The sequence below is a fragment of the Gossypium arboreum genome, chromosome 12 (assembly GCF_025698485.1).
Source record: "Gossypium arboreum isolate Shixiya-1 chromosome 12, ASM2569848v2, whole genome shotgun sequence".
NCBI classification, from domain to species: Eukaryota; Viridiplantae; Streptophyta; class Magnoliopsida; order Malvales; family Malvaceae; genus Gossypium; species Gossypium arboreum.
Genome location: NC_069081.1, coordinates 57494896 through 57509295, shown reverse-complemented (window position 1 = coordinate 57509295; position 14400 = coordinate 57494896). Strand labels below are relative to the sequence as shown.

The 14400-nt window shown below is 33.8% G+C and overlaps 1 long non-coding RNA gene across 1 annotated transcript; it reads right to left on the bottom strand.

The window, feature by feature from the left end:
• Window positions 1-387: 387 nt before the first annotated feature.
• On the bottom strand, window positions 388-2558 carry LOC128285349 (uncharacterized). Its single transcript, XR_008275857.1, has 2 exons — window positions 2461-2558; window positions 388-666 (listed from the first exon to the last, which is right to left on the bottom strand). It is a non-coding gene; the product is annotated as an uncharacterized LOC128285349 (long non-coding RNA).
• Window positions 2559-14400: the final 11842 nt, after the last annotated feature.

Genomic DNA, 14400 nt, shown 5'->3' with positions numbered 1-14400 from the left:
CACTTAGGCTATTTTCCAAGCTTTCATGTTATCCATAAACCCTTACAACCTTATACATATTAAAACCACGAATCATGGCATCATTTTAGTGATTAAATACTCTTTATTAAGACATATCCATAACATTAACATGTCCTCTTACATGTAATGCATGCAATGCACTACTCATACAATACCAAGTCTAGATTCCTTAATTCACATTCATAAGACTTGTCATTTTGATGATCACTTTTATCATTATACTATGGTTACCAACTTATCCATCAAGCACTCATGTTCAACCATTATCGCGTTGTTTTTATAACGTGCAATTACTACATGGCTATGGCCACCTCAGTTGGTCATAGAGCATACATCCAACACACATGTCATATTATCAACCATGCATGGCAAACAAGCATAATCACATCATAAACATTAGACATGACAAGAATAGCTAGGTTTACAAGCCATAATCAATATGAGCCACATTTCATGGCCATATACATATAACTTAATATATGCCAATACATTTGGCAAAAGTATAATAACACATGTCAATAAACTAGATCCCTATACATGCCACTCACTTGAAATTTTTATTATATACTTCATTATTCCAAAGGTAGTGACTTTATAGTGTGATGCTACCTCTGACGATCTCCAACCCCGAGCTAACCTGACAAGCTAAAAGAAATGAAAAGGAGGGAGTAAGCTTCACGCTTAGTAAGTCCATATGAAAATAATAAGCAATTTATCAATATGCTTCCACCAATTCTTACAACATGATCTCAAGGTAATACTATCATAATTGCCTTTTTTTCCTATGTTCAGGTCAAGTTGTTTTCTCGAGTCACAGTCACTAAATTATTTATATCTAGAGTTACGAAACTCAAAATTAAGATCTACTAATTTTTTCAGAAACTAGACTCGCATATATTCTTACCCTAAAATTTTAAGAATTTTTTATTAATCCAATTAGTACAGTTTATTCTTCAAAGTCACCCTTGTTATGCTGTTTGACAGCTTCAACCTTTCTTTACTAAAAATTAATTATCTCCTCACACAGGATTCGAATGATGTTCCCGTTTGTTTCTTTTGAAATATACTCATTAAGGATTCTAATCATATAAATTTTAACCCATAATTATATTTTTACAATTTTTAATGATTTTCCCAATTCAGGACAGAGGATTTCGAAATCATTCTGACTCTGTCTCACAACAATTTAAATATTTCATAATATGAAACTTTTTTGCTTACACTGTTTCTTCTATGTGAAACTAGACTCATTAATATTTAATTTCATATTTTATTCAGCCTCTAACTTAATTTCCACAATTTTTGTGGATTTTCAAAGTCGGACTACGGCTGTTGTCCAAAACTGTTTTAGTGTAAATTAATGATACTAAGTTTATCACACCTTATTAATTCATTTTCACCACATTGGTAAAGATACATATTTATACATCATATGTATATACCTATAATCACAATTTCATCACAAATCATTCTCATAGGCATGAATTTAGATATTTACATCTTCACCAAATGTGCATCATAAACCGATATCATTTCTCATGAGCTTGGCATACATACCTATGTTACTCAACATGCTCATATTCATTCCTTACTAATCATACAACATGAATTGAATTCACACCTTATCAATTTCATGTAAGTACCTGTACCACTCACAACATAGCCATAAGCTCTATCATTTCCACTTAAACCTTAAATTTCTCGTTGAATCATTTGGAATACCACAGGCTAATCACTAAGCCTCAAACATAGGGTACGATGTCGATGCTATGTTCCAAACATGGTCTTACACTGGCTCACACATCTAAGTCGATGCCATGTCCAAGACCTCACACATCTAATTCGATGCCATGTCCAAGACAAGTCTTACACTGACTTACATATATCGAGGTCGATGCCATGTCCCAGACAGGTCTTACACTAGCTCTCATCTATCGGTGTCGATGCCATGTCCCAGACAGGTCTTACACTGGCTTGTATATCTCGAGGCCGATGCATGTCCCAGACATGTCTTACACTGGCTCTCATAATGTGGCCGATGCATGTTCTAGACATGTCTTACACTAGCACACATATCACCCAAATGTTATGGCATTATTATCCAATCTATTCCTAAGGTTCAACCGGGAGTTTATCATGATAAGTCTCATCTTACCATTACTTATAGATGCATTCAAGCCTTATATGTGAAATCAAACATTCAATGCATAATAACGATAAAGTTGTTATATTTACGCACAACTTACTTGTTTCAATGGAATGTCATATTCCATCAAATTTCTAATGTATTCAATCAACACAAAAATGTTATTAACATTTGGCATCACTTTCTCATACCTAACCCCATCAACATATAATTAAATACAATCATAGCAGAATAGATTTTAAGCATATTAACAATAACATGGATAGCATGTTTATTTAGTCACACGGACTTACCTCAAATGCAATTTTGGCTAATTATTCCATTTTAGTCCATAACCTCGTACTTTCCGATTTGAGCTCAAATCTCGATTTTCTTGATCTGACATGATGAAATTCACTCATTTAATCATTACATTAATTAAAAAATTCTATAATTCACAATTTAACAAAATGACCATTTTGCCCTTAGACTTTACAAAAATTACGATTTTGCCCTTATGCTTGTAAATCAATTTTTATCTAATTTCCTCCTTTATCAATCCTAGCCGAATTCTTTTTATAACTATAGCAACTCAAAATTTCAATTATTTCACACATTTACAACTTATTTTACAACTTTACAAAATAGCCCTTTTTAGGTGTTTTCATGCAAACTTCTTTCACAAAAGTTGTTTATTACACAACCATGACTCATTTTCTTCCATAAAAATTCAATAAAAAATATGAGTATTCACATGGAAAAACCCTAGACATTCAACCATTTTGCAAAATAGTCCCCTCATTAGCTAGATTAAGCTATAAGGGTTCCAAAAACACAAAAATTAACAAAAATGACCATGAAAGTCACTTACTTGCAAGGGTGAAGAGTGGCTGAAATTGTCAAGCTTCTAAAACCCCAAGTTTGCTGATATTTTCGGTGGTGAAGAAGATGACCACTTAGTCTTCTTTTTCTTATTTTATTTTTAGTCAAATTAAGTCACCAACTCACCTAACTTTGTCAATTTTGTCAATTCTTGTCCCCTATGGCTGGCCAAGCACCTATTAAAGGTCTATTTGCACTTTAAACACCCCCAATTATAGTTCTCTAGGAACTTGGTATATCAATCTAGTAAAATAAAACTTTTGCCCTTTATTTAGTCCTTTTTTAAAATTAAGCTCCCAAATGCTAAAATTAATTCATCAAAATTTTCATGCTCTTATAAAAACATGATATAACACCAAAATAAAAAAAATTCTCCGGCCTCGGAATAGTGGTTCTGAAACCACTGTTCTGATTAGACCCAAAATCGGGTTGTTACATAAGTAGTTTAAGTTATTTATGAGTATTATGTTAATAAGAAAATTTAGTTTAAAACTACTTCTTGTTTAGATTAAATTAGAGTTCTAATATACTTAAGAGTTTTATTTAGATTTATTTAGCTAGCTTATATATAGGCCTTTCCATTGTACACAATTCATCCAATTCATTATTATTCTATTTCTCTTTAAGTTAATAAATTCTCTCTAGGTTTTTCTTTTCAAGAAGTTCTCTTGAGTTTCTTTTGGAAGAGTTTTAACAATCTTTTCAGATTGTGAGGATCATCTTCAAACTTTTTCTTGTCAATCTTGGAGGGGAAATTAGATATGCTTGAAGGGGGTTGTGTATTCTTCGATTTCCAAGACTTCTTAGGACTTTTACACGCCACGTTCTATCTTTCCATTTATCTTCTTTATTCGCTTCCTTATTATTCTATTATTTGATTTATTATTTTATTTTAGTTATTTATCTTAATTGTTTTATCTGACTTGGATTCGATTTCATTTTAGGTTTGTGTCAAAAATTCAAATTTCTTTCCGAACGTCTAGAGCTCTAAGTCAGATCCGCGACTTTTACAAACTTTACGATCCACTTCCGCGTTCATCTGTCTCATTCTTTATTATTTGGTATCAGATTTGGGCATTTCTAGGTGTTTTTTTTTTGTTTTTATAAACTGATTTCTAGCAAACAGCCTCAACAATTTTTTTTACCACGACAGATTTCGGGAAAAAAATATTTTTTAGTGGGTAAAATTTTTTTCAAACGATTTAAAATTTTACATACTACTTCTTGGCACTATTTTAAGGTATAAAAAATACTTTCCACAAAAAAATTGATCGAAAAAGTACAGAAAAATACGAAAAAAGAGGAAAAAATAAAATATTATGTGGGTTGAATTTTGTGCCAAAACTTTCTGGATTAGATCTATATTATTTGAGGAGGCTTCGCATTAAATTTCGTGATTTTTGGAAATCAAGAACACCTAAAGTTTGTCAAGTTGCTTTTGTAATTTTTCAGGTTTTCAGGTTTCAGCAATTTTCATTGACTCTTAGCCTTACGTTTTCATTTGTTGTTTTTTTTTTTGCTTTTTATCATTCCTTTATGCATTCTAACACTTTATTGTTTCTTGTGTTAGTAGGTTTAAGCACGTTACACATTCCTTCCTCCGTGCAATAGAATTCTTTGATGTCTAGCCGATTTTAGACTTAGAATTCTCTTAGGTTTGCTTTGTTAGTTTGATTCTAATACATTCTGATTGATTGATATTGAAACCTTTTAAAAGATTCACAAGATTAATTCTTATCTCATTAAGAATTTGATTTTTATTTCTGAGTGCATAACAGTGAGGTTTGCTTAATTTTTCTTTTCTTGAACATTGTGTTCTTTTCAAGCTTTCATAATGATTCACAATACTATGATTGGGAAGTTAAGAAGGGATAAAGAGGTTCTAAATGCTCGAAATCAACAATGTGACACTATTCTAGACACGATCAACAAAAATTTAGAACGTATAAGTACAAAAATTGAGCATCGAAATCGTAATTGGGGTGATAAGACTGATCAGGCTCATCTTCGTGCAAATGATGAGACTTTGGTTAATAATGACCGTAGACAATATTTTTTAGCCAAACCAAAGTTCAACATTCCACCATTTCGAGGGAAGAATGACCCCGAAGCATATTGTGAGTGGGAATCAAAAATTGAACTTATGTTTCATTACTATAAATGTCAGGAAGAATAAAAGGTCCAATTGGCGACCCTTGGATTTTCAGATTATGCATTGATTTTGTGGATTCAACTTGGAATTTATCGTCAAAGAAACCACGAAAGGGTAATTGAAACATTGGATGAGTTGAATCAAGTGATGCAAAAGTGTTACGTTTGTTCTCATTATTATAGAGAGGTCTCAACGAGACTTCAACGCCTTGTTCAAGGTAATCGATTTGTTAATGAGTACTTTAAGGAGATAGAGATTCTTATGCAAAGAGCAAATATACGAGAGGATGAAGAAGCTACCATGGTGTGATTTATGGATGGCTTGAACATTTTGATAGCCAATGCTCTTAATATTCAAACCTATATTGATCTTGAGGAGATGGTGTAACACCCCTAACCTGAATCCGTTGTCGGAACAGGATTACGGAGCATTACCAAAGATTACGAATCAAACAGACAAAAATTTCAAACATTTCATAACATATCAATATTCTTAATAAAACCAATCAAGTCTATACATAATGTCCCTTATACGAGCCCTCGAGGCCCTAAATACACGTTAGAAACAAGTCGGGACTAAATCGAAAACTCAGAGAATTTTTTGGAAAACATTAAAAATTTTCAAAGCTACAGGGGTCATACGGTTGTGTGGATAGGCCATGTGACTCACATGACCAAGAGACACACCAGTGTCTTAGGCTGTGTGGGCATTCAAAATAGGGAGACACGGCTGTGTCCCAGCCCGTGTCCATGCTCGTGTAACTTATTGACTTAGGCCACATGGCCAAGCCACATGCCCGTGTGTTAGGCCATGTACCCTTCGAAGTAGACTCACACGCTCGTGTGCCAAGCTGTGAGCTAGGTCGTGTAACAGCTTGACTTGTAACCCTTTGAAAGCTACAGGGGACACATGGCCATGTGTCACACACGGCTGAGACACACGCCCGTGTCTCTGCCTGCGTGGACGAAATTAGGCCATTTCACAAGCCATATTTCTCACCCAATTTGACACAAACCTACACCCAACATTATGCATATAAGCAAGCCATAATAAGGTATCACAAACCATGCATTTTCTAGCCTTATACAAATGGTATGAGCACATGCAACCAATATGCCCTTAGGCACCTCAAATGACAATTTATAAACATGACTAACCATGTGTTCAATATAACCAATTGATCAACTAACATATACGCATATTTACACAAAACTTACCATGTAGATCAATTATCAAAAAATACCATTTGGTACCAATTATACCACTTAATCACTAGCATCAAATGGTCATATAATTCACATATAACTTGTACACTAAAACACCAAATAATCCATTCAAACAAGTACCAATCCACAAAAATTCTATCAAGCTTCAAAGCTTATACAAAAATGCATATTCAAACCACCATTCTACCTTCCATCATTCTACCATATCAAACCACACATCAACATGATAAAGCTACCTATATACATACCAAAATATACCAAGATACAAGCCAAATCATGTGGCCACAATCACAACAACAAATATAGGCCAACATTAGCCAAAATAACCTATACATGCCATTATAACCAAAATTAAACATCCACAAGTACCAAAAGAGCCGATGGATAGTGTAACACCCCTCACCCATATTCAACTCTAGAATAGGTTTATAGAGTATTACCAAACTTATAAAATATTTAAACATTCAATTTACATATAATTTCACATTTCATGCAAACATTATTCAAACTCAATCATAATGTCCCTATAACGAGCCTACGATGCCCTAAACATGCTTTGGGAGTGGTTCGGGACTAAACTGATAGCTCAAAATTTTTTTAAGAAACTTAGAAAATTTTTCTCAAAACAGGGGACACACACCCGTATGTCTCAGCCGTGTCTCTCACACGGCTATAGACACGTCTGTGTAATAGACCGTGTGGACATTCGAAATAGGAACATATGGCTGTGTCCCAGCCTGTGTCTAACCCTGTATAACCCTTTGACTTGGGTCATATGGCCAACACACACCCCTATGTGGCTAGCCCATGTGCCCTAAAAATGGCCATACACGCCTATGTGCCAGGCCATGTGCTAGGCTATGCCAAATTTGTAGGGTATACTGACTTATGCCACATGACCAAGTCACACACCCATGTGTGAGGCCGTGTGGGGTATACTGACTTGGTTTTTAATTCAACACCAGGGCACACACGGCCGTATAACATGAACATGTGTTGCGCATTGTAAAACCCCATACCCGTAACCCAGGCCGGGGTAGAGTGCAAGGCATTACCTAACGTGATCACATGTACACAAACAATCTCGAGTCACCCAGACTCGATCCAATTTAAAACTTTTTTCAATTTCTACTTTAAACTTCTTATTATGGGCCTACGAGCCCCAAATCGACCATTAGAAACTAATCGGGACTATACTGGGTCCTTAAACCAACTATGAAAATTTTGTCCCTAAAACAGGGCACACGCCTGTGTGGAAGGGTAACACGCCCGTGTGGCCAACTCGACATGGTCGTGCTGATGGCCCGTGTGACTCACATGGCCTACACACCTAGGGACACGCCCATGTCCTTTACCCGTGTGACATTAATTTCTAATTCATACCCACAGGGGTTTCCACACGGCCAGACACACGCCCGTGTTGATGGCCCGTGTCCCTCACACTACAAGGACATGCCCGTGTGTTAGCCCGTGTACAAAAACTTGGGTATTCTATTTCTGATGTCAGCATTCCCAAAATGACACACGGCCATGGCACACGCCCGTGTACTAGGCCGTGTCCTCTACACGGCTTAGACACATGGCCGTGTCTCTATCCGTGTGCTTATTGCCATGCATACTGACTTGAAATTTTTACGTGCAGGGGTCACACAGTCGGACTACACGCCCTTGGGGCAGACATTGTGTCACACACGGCCTAGATACATGCCCGTGTGCCTACCTGTGTGGACAATATAAGGCTATTTACCAAGCCTCATTGCCCCCTTTACATACCTAGTTTCATACACATACCAACCAATACCAACACAAGCACAATTCATATAACCAATTCAACCACAATAGACATTCATTTAACCATGATAACGCATCTTTTATAAATTCAAAATGAATATTAACTATCATTCAAAGCTTAATACAAATTAAAGGGTTTCCAACCCAAGCCAACACATTTGGCCAATTCTCAAAGACACAAAAGAATAAAGTCTAAGTCTTATACATGCCATTTTCAAAAATATAAATTCAACAATACCGAATGCTTCGGTTGATAGTGTGATTGAAATCTCTAACTTCTAGAATCCTTGAGCTAGTTAGGTGGCACTGTAAGGAAATGGAAAGGAAAGGGAGTAAGCATAAAGCTTAGTAAGTTGTATATAAATAAGTATACAACAACAATTTATCCATAATCAACATGCTCATAACACCAAAGTAGGCATAAGTGTAACTTACTCAATACCATCCATACAAGTCACCTAGTATATATACTGATCTCATATCTCATACGTACCAATTAGGTACCTGTACCACTCACCACACGGTTATACTTTCCTTATTAGCTTAAGAACATAACGTTCACTGTTGAACCATTTGGAACACTACCGGATATTCATTAAGCCTCATGTAACACCTCTAACCCGTATCCGTCACCGGAACAAGGTTTCGGAGCATTACTCGGATTTACATATCATTTAGCAAAAATTTTCGTTAAATACTTATTGATTCAATGCATCCTATAGATAAATATATTATCATTCATTCAATAGCTTGGCACTTGTCTTAGCATCAATCAACATTGTTACTATACTTACGCATATTTTATATAAACTCAACATTGATATACTTATTTTCTCAACACGTCACACTTGAGTTTAATAATTGTCTCCACCTACATAATTTCCTTGTATCAATAAATCAAAGATAATCATATATGTGCATGTCATGAAATATATCATTCTCTTACCGTTTAAAATCATTTATTTCATTATATTAAAATTTCATGTACCATAATTTCCATATATTTCACGTATATTTATTCCGATAATAATTCATATCAAACTCAACATAAATCAAATTCTATATGCACATACTTTCCACACCATGTGTCCATATAACGTGTACAAATCATTATATATATATATATATATATATATACTTCAAGCATATATGGTAATAATTCATTTCAGTATTCATTTTGTTTCATATTATACGAATGTACTAATATTTCACATTCAATCCAATATAACATACAATTTAACATATTTTCATTCTCATTTATGATACACAAATTTACCTGACAAAATTGCAAAAATAACCAGATTTAGGGGCATTTTGGTAATTTTTCATTTTCCCCAATTTTCATCCGATCTTGATCTAAATTGATAATTCCATTCAATTTATTAATTTAGACAATAAGTCAATTCATTTCCTTCAAATTGGTCATTTTTGATATCCTTACAAAATTACCCCTAAAATTTTACTTTTATTCAATTTAGTCTTTGAGCCTAAAACATACAAATTAGCCATGCTAGCTGAATAGTCATACATATTATCCTCCTCCTCCTCTCCATTCCTCATCCTTAATTTATATAACATGCTACAAGTAACATTATCAATACTTTCACTATTCACTTATATGTATATTCAGAACTGCCCATTTGCGTCATAGTCACTAAATTATTTATATCTTGAGCTACAGACCTCAAAATTAAGATCAGATAATTTTACCTAAAACTATACTTACATATCTTGTTACCATAAAATTTTCAGAATTTTTGGCTTAGCCAATAAGTACAGTTTATTCTTTAAAGTCACTTCTATTCTGCTGTCTAACAGTTCTGACCCTTCTTTACTAAAAAATAATTATCTCCTCGTACAGGATTCAAATTATGTTCTCGTTTGTTTCTCTTGAAAATAGACTCATTTATGATTCTAAACATATAAATTTAAGCCCCTAATTATTTTTCTCAAATTTTTATGATTTTCCAAAGTCAGAGCAGGGGAACCAGAAATCATTCTGACCTTGTCTCACAAAATTTATCATATTTCATTATTTACAATTCCATTGCTTACACCATTTCTTCTATAAGAAACTAGACTCAATAATATTTAATTTCATGTTTTATTAAACCTATAACTAAACTTCCACAATTTTTGGTGGTTTTTCAAATTTAGCCTACTGCTGCTGTCCAAAACTGTTTTAGTGCAAGATATTATTTACCATGTTTATAACACCCTGATTCCCTTTCTCTACAATTTTCCCATCACTTTCTCCTATTTCCCTTCACTAACTCATCAAGATCATAGAACCTTATATAAGAAGACTCTACTATAACACTATTTCCATGTTTTCTCAATAATAACAAACTTAAAAATATATTGAAATATTGATGTACTTACCTTGTTCTATTGATTCCAATCTTTAATTTGATTTTCTCTCTCCTCCAGCTTTTATTCCTTGAATCCAATTTGATATTCTAACTCCCCATAGTCTCCTTAACATTTTTCTCCCTTGGTAGCTATGGAAATTCTTTTGATTTCTAGGTGAAAATGGTGAATTTTTGGTAGAAGGACTAAATTGTAAAGAATGAAAAGTTTTTTTTCTTCTCTTCTCTTCTTCCTAACGTGAATGCATGGAAAATGGATGAGAATTTTCTCATCTTTCTTTCTTTATATATACTAATAAAATAATAATAAAATAATAAAATATCATATATAAAAATCAAATTAAAATATTAATAACTAATAATTAATTAATTAATTAATCTAAAATATCTCCAACATCATCATTACTTTCTAGATTTCTCTCTTCCAATTGACCATTTTGCCCTTTGTGATCTTTTAAAATTTCATTATTGAGTCATCACTTAATTTTGGTAAAATTGCAATTTAGTCCCTCATAATTCTTCACCTATTCAATTTGGTCCTAATTCATCAATTTTCCTTGGTTTCTAGATCCTTCCACCCTTAAAATATTTTCACTATTAGCCCTTCAACTTTTTTATATTTACACTTTAATCCCTTAAATTTTGAGTATTTACTCTTGGGCTACAAAACTTTTCTCACTTCTATAATTTAGTCCTTTCTTCAATCAATATGTCATAATATACTTCCTAGTGACATAACTCAATTTTCCTTTTCTTGTCACTTTATTTCCTTATTTTACTATATTAAGAGTAATATCTTACTGTATAAATTTTCGGGGTGTTACACCTCAAATGTGGGTAAGGTGCCGATGCCATGTCCTAGACATGGTCTTACACTGGCTCATATCTCAAGTTGATGCCATGTCCTAGACATGGTCTTACACTAACTATCATCTCATAGCCAATGCATGTCCTAAATATGTCTTACACTGGCTTACGTCCCGAGGCCGATGCATGTCCCAGACATGTCTTACACTAGCTCTCGTCTCAATGCCGATACCATGTCCCAGACATGGTCTTACACTGGCTCTCATAATGTGGCCGATGCATGTCCCAGACATGTCTTACACTAGCTCACAAACAAATGACCCAAACGTCATGACATGAATATCCAATTTACTTCTTAAGGTTACAACGAAATTTCCACTATCTCAATTATCATTATACATTCTCAATTTCACAACCAAACAATTCATGCTATATTAACTTAATACAATTCAATACATACATTAACAATGTAATTGTATTATTTACATACAACTTACCTCGGATTACAAAACTATACGACTAGTCGGTTTAGTCGATTTGCTTAGCTTTCCCCCGGTCTAGGTTCGGATTTGACAATTCTTGATCTATATTAGCAAAATACACTCATTTAATCACTAAATTCAATTATGCAAATCAAAATTCAAATCTCCATAAAATGACCATTTTGCCCCTAGACTTTGGCAAAAATGACTATTTTACCCCTATGCTCGAAAATTGATTTTTATCGAATTTCTTTGCATCTCAAGCCTAGCTGAACTCTTTTTACTCTTATAGAAACTCCAAATTCATCATATTTCACACATTTATCAACTATTTTACAACTTGTGCAAAATAGTCCCTTTAGGTGTTTTCATGCTAACACCTTTCACAAAAGTTGTCTATTACACTACTAAGACTCATATTCTTTCATAAAAACTCAGCAAACATCACGAATCCTTTCATGGCAAAACTCCAAACGCTTAACCATTTTACAAAATAGACCCCTCATTTGAAAGCTCATGCTTCTAGGGTCTCAAAAATGTAAAAATCATTAAGAGAAACTATCAAAATCACTTACTTGAGAGGGCTCAAAGTTGCTGAAATTTTTGAAGCTTTCAAACCCCTACAATGGCTGATATTTTTGGCTAAGAAGAGAGAAAAGATGATAGCTTTTCCTTTTTGTTTTATTAAAAATACAACTAGTCAAAATTGGTGACCTAAGCTTCACCTAATTTTGACCTTCTCTCCAATTTGTCTCCCATGGCCGGTCAAGCTATTGTCTAAGGGTCTAATTACTCTTTAAAGACAATTTTGGTTCTCTAGCTATTTAACATCTTTAGAGATCAAATTAGGACTTTTGCACTTTATACGATTTAGTCCTTTTTCACAATTGGGCTCATAAACGCTAGAATTAATCCACCAAATTTTTCATGCACTATAATAACCATGCTATGACTCTATTTTGATAATAAAATAATTTTTCTAACTTTGAATTTGTGGTCTCGAGACCACTATTCTGACTAGCCTTAAAATTGGGCTGTTACACACACCCATGTCACAGACCGTGTGGACAAAAATAGGCTATTTACCAAGCCATTTTGCCACCCAATTTGGTACACACCGACATCAAACCAATTGGAACCAATACAAGGCATAAATAAGCATTCTATTAACATTTTTCAAGCATAATTCATACCATCTCAACACCAACCAATACAAATACATCAACACCTCAATATACCATTCAATTTCATACCAAAACTCAACTGCACAACACATCTATATGCACTATTCCATCTAAACATTCCTTTGCCTAGAACCATAAGCATACCAAACTCAAATTCAACCATTAGCTACTCAAACTAATAATCCACAATCAACCCTTCACCAAGCAATATAAACCACATCACAAAATGGCATTAGCACATGCACATATATATATCACCAACTAAGCCAAATAGATCAACTTACATGGCCATATACAACATTATATACATAACATTTATAAGCCAACACGAATGGCCAAATTCATAACAACACATATTCCAAAATGACCAAAGTCCCTACAAATGCCATATACTCAAAACAAAAGCTTAAAGGTACCAAATCGTTTGTAAGATAGTGTGATGAAATCTCTGACGGTTCCCGAATCCAAGCTAGCTTTGAAATCACTATAAAACATAGAAAAATAAATGATGTAAGCTATAAATCTTAGTAAGCTTGTATGAAATAAACTCAATATAATCATAACCACATAATTCAACTATTGATTATAGATACATGAATTCACATCAATTAACAAATCTTTCAATTACTCATTCACAAACCTATATACTTTCTTCACCAATTCTTCGATTCAAAGCTAATTTGGTTGATGCACATACCTGTACCATCTCGTACCAATCTCATTATCAACCACATCATTCATTTACCCATTAAACCATTCGGAATAGAAGTCGGATACTCAGGAGTCTTGCACATTGAGTACTTGTACCATGGCCCGAAGCCAAATCAAGTTCGAAGTACTGATATCATGGCCCGAAGCCAAATCAATCAAAATTCATGGCCCAAAGCCAAATCAGTATAACTTGTACCCAAAGTGCTAGTATCATGGCCCGAAGCCAACTCAATGTATCCCCTAAAGACATGTCACTAGTATCCTAAACTATTCCTAAAGTTCAACTTGGATTTCGAATGCCGAATTACCATCGCGTCATTGTCAAACTTATCTTAAGTCTCGTATTCACAACTTATACAATATCAAAGCATTTAAAATACATTTATAATGAAATTTATCACATACAAACTTAACTCGGATGTGAAAATGACGAAATAAGTCGATTAGTCAATAACTTTTATTTTCCCCCGATCTAGATCCGAATTCTACTTTTCTTGATCTAAATATATTCAAAATTAACTCATGTAATAATCTCTCTATTCAATTTAATCCAAAATACTCATTTAAGCACATTTACACATTTGCCCTTGTATTTCATCACTTTTACAATTTAGTCCTTATTCAATAAAATCACAAATTAATGAAATTAA